We start from the raw sequence: 3,776 nt of genomic DNA on the forward strand, positions 1-3,776 counted from the left end.
CACTTGTGGAGTGTATGACTTGTACCACTGGGTATCGTGAGAAGTCATCTAACACTACCATAGCGTACTTTCCATCTGGGAAGGGACCACAAAAGTAGACTGATATTTCTTCCCAGGGACCACTGGGTAGTTCCGTCATGGCAAGTGGTTCTTGTTTTGCTTGGGGAACAGCTGCTTGACATGGTAGACAGCTTTTAATCAAAGTGTGCACGAGCTTATCCATGCCTGGGAACCACACTTCTTCTCTTAACATTTGTTTTGTTTTCACAATCCCTTGAGGCCCTTGTGGGCAAGCAGCACTGCTTGTTTCTGCAGGGTAGTGGGAAGAACTAGGCGTGTTCCTCGAAGGACGATGCCCTCTGGCGTTGTTGTTAGTTGTTTTTATAGATGCAAATGGCTTCAGTTCAGCTGAGACCCAGCTGGTGAGTGTGGGGTGCTGGATAGCACTGATAAGTGACTGTAGCTGCTGGTCTGCTTTCGTTGCATCAGCGACTTCTTGAACCGAGAAGGCCTTTGGGATGTTGTGGCGCTAGATAAAGTTGACATACTCATTAGGTACTTTGTCGATGCGGGCACACATTTACGGTTCAGGAACTGGATGCCTGGAAAGGTAATCGAAAGAGTTACTACTTCCTGCAGTGTGTTGTACAACAAGCTTGTACTGTTGAATGCGTAGAGCAAGTTCAATTTGGGAGTAGCGAATTTGAACTGGTGTAAGCGCTCTACTTGCATAAGCCATCACTACAATGTCTTCACTGTCACGCTGTGTGAGGATAGCATCTACCACCAATTCTGTCGGTTTGGATGGGTCAAAGTAAGCAAGGGTGGAGGCATCGGACATGGCTTGCTTTAGGCTCTCAAGAGCATTTTGCTGTCGTTCTGTCCACTCCCAGACAACATCCATCAGTGTCAGTTCACGTAAAGGCTGTGTGAGGTCAGCAAGATTTCTCAGAAGTCTGCCTGAATAGTTGATCATTCCTAGCAGGCTCTTCACTTCTTGTGGTGATTCCGGTGTTTTAATCTGTAGGAAGGCTGCTATCTTCTTAGGATCAGGACGAATGCCATCAGCTGAAAAATTAAGTCCAAAGAAGTTCAGTTCACGTTGATGAAAGTGACTCTTCTTTTCATTCAGTGTAAATCCAGCGTCTTGGCGTCGCTGCAGAACGGCTTCCAAGGACAAGTCTCGCTCCTGTTTTGTTTGCCCAAAAACAAGAATATCATCACTAACATTCAGGACATTGGGGTTGCCGTTGAGCACTTGGCGTATGGTGTTCTGAAAGATTTCCGCTGCACTGCTGATGCCGAAGTTCAGTCGTTTGTAGCGAAACAACCCAACATGTGTTGAGAGCGTGGTGAGTTGCCTTGAGGAAGGGTCAAGTTCCAACTGATGATATCCATTCCTTAAGTCAAGATTGGAGAACATTGTTACTCCATTTAAGGCAACAATGATGTCATCCACTGTTGGGCACAAATGTCATTCACGTTGAATGACAGTGTTCACAACACGCATGTCAATGCAGATTCGAATTTCATCAGGCTGATGCGGTTTAGGCACAATAACCACAGGGGACACCCACGGTGTAGGTCCTATGGCTGGCTCAATGATGTCTTCTGAAAGGAGGTGTTCAAGTTCTTTCTCTGTGGCGTCACGTAAGGCAAACGGAATACGCCTGTGTGGTTGTGCAACAGGTGGGACAGTGTCGTCCACAAAAAGATGAATGTGGTGGTTTTTGAGTTTTCCAACTTCACTAAACAACTTGGGGAATGCTTCCACGATTGACTTGTCACCTTGATGCTCATTAACTTGGTATGTGATCTGGACAAGCCCCAGGTTGGATGCTGTTGTGAAGCTTAAGAGTGGTGCACAGTTTCCTCGAATGACAAAGATGTCTTCTTCAATGCAATTATCTTTGTATCTCATTGTGACAGAGACTTTGCCTAGAAGTTCAAGCGGAGATGTTGCTTTGTATGAGAACACTCTGATGGATGTTTCCTGGAGTTTCACCTTCAGGCGATAGCTCTCAAAGTCATTTTCGCCAACAATTGACACTGTTGCACCTGTGTCGATTATGAAAGTGACCGGCACATTGTTGACAGTGACAATAACTTTTGGAGATGGGCCTGTCTGAGGTGAGGTCACGGCAACGAAAACATACTCGTCACTGCTTGAACTGGTGTCACGGGTGGCAGCACATTCTTTGGTGCTAGAACTCTTCTTACTGCAAACTGTCTGTGAATTCCTGCTTGGACCATTGTCACAGTCCACTGCTTGTACCATTTGTCTCGTTGAACGACAGAATCGTGCAAAGTGACCAACCTTGTTACATGCCTTGCATGTCTTGCCCCATGCAGCACAACTCGATCGTACGCCTTGGTGAGGCCACTTGCCACCGCAGTTGCGACAATCTGCTGATGAGACACGAGGTCGTTGCGGTGCATAGGTCTATCGTGGCATCTGTCGGCTGTTTCTTTGGTGTTGGCCATGGTGCTGTCCTTCCTTGTGCACCGCGAGCACCGCCGCATTGCTGTCGACGTTCTTTTCGATTTCGGATACATCCCGTTCGACATACTCGAGCATTCTTCCCTGTTTAAGTAAGTCAGGTAAAGTGAGGGAATGAAGCATTGCGTATTTGCGAAGGCGAGACGACGTTGTGGCGAGGATTATTTGGTTCTGTACTTCAGCGTCGACGTTCTCGAAGTTACAGTGGCGAGAGAGCTGCCGGAGGCGCGCGTAGAAGGCGTCCATTGGCTCACCAACGTTTTGCTGGGCTACGCGAAATTTGTAGATCGCCAATGTCGAGTTCACTCGCGGGGCGAAGTATGCACTCAGTTTCACTCGTGCGGCATCGTATTCTGGCGTCGATGGGCTCTGCGTGGTCTGGGTCGCGCTTGTAGCTGTTGCAGCTTGTGTAGGGCTGTCGGGGAGGGAGCGAAATATGTCGTAGACTTCCTCGCCGACGTAGTGTAGGAGGAGCGCTTTCTTGCGTGCATCTGCCGTGATGTCACACTCTAAAAGAAAGTTCTCGAACCTTTATATCCATTTGGTTCATTCGTGACCAGTATTGTTGGCGTCTGTGGCGTGAAGGTCGAAACTTGGGAAGGGTGGGAGCGAGTGTGCCATGGCTGCGATTGCCGGTTACCGCTTGCTGCTGAGGGATGATACGACGGAATGACTGTTGGTCGGGCACTCACATGAGACCAAGTAACACTTCTGACACCATTTTAGTGTTCGCGTAGACCGGGATGCGGTCTGATTGATTTAGATTGGAGTGAGACGGTGATACGCACTCATTGCTCAAGCTCCCATGCTTTATTCCAAGTTGCCAACCGAGTACTCACATTTGGCTAAATGCTGTTAATAGACACTACAACCATGAATGTAGTGCAGGGAAGACAGTATGCGCTCGGTTTAGGCCTTTATCTTCGATTTGAAATGGTGCCTGCTCTGTTCAGATGTTTTCTACAAATCACACTCAAGATGTTCAGTGACTACATCACCTACGTCTTCAGTGTATCGTGCATCAGAAGATGCGCAGCCTGTAATAGCATGGGCAGTCATATTCGGCCCTTCCCTGTATTCTGCAGGCGGACGTGAAAAACCCCACCCATCAACAAGCAAAAAAACTGCAGCAAAGTGCTTGCATGGCAATTTTGTCCTGTTAAAGTCGAAGCATGTACAGCTTGGAGTGCTGAAGTTAACTTTATGAAAGCCCCTACCCTCATTGACAGAACGAATACGGAATGTTCCTTTTTCACTGCCACCTTCCATGTGCTCG

General features: G+C 47.9%; 1 pseudogene; it reads right to left on the reverse strand.

Annotated features, from left to right (window-relative positions):
- Nucleotides 1-2,321: 2,321 nt before the first annotated feature.
- Nucleotides 2,322-3,121, reverse strand: LOC126535664 (uncharacterized; annotated as a pseudogene).
- Nucleotides 3,122-3,776: the final 655 nt, after the last annotated feature.

The sequence above is a fragment of the Dermacentor andersoni genome, chromosome 7 (genome assembly GCF_023375885.2).
Source record: "Dermacentor andersoni chromosome 7, qqDerAnde1_hic_scaffold, whole genome shotgun sequence".
Lineage (NCBI taxonomy): Eukaryota > Metazoa > Arthropoda > Arachnida > Ixodida > Ixodidae > Dermacentor > Dermacentor andersoni.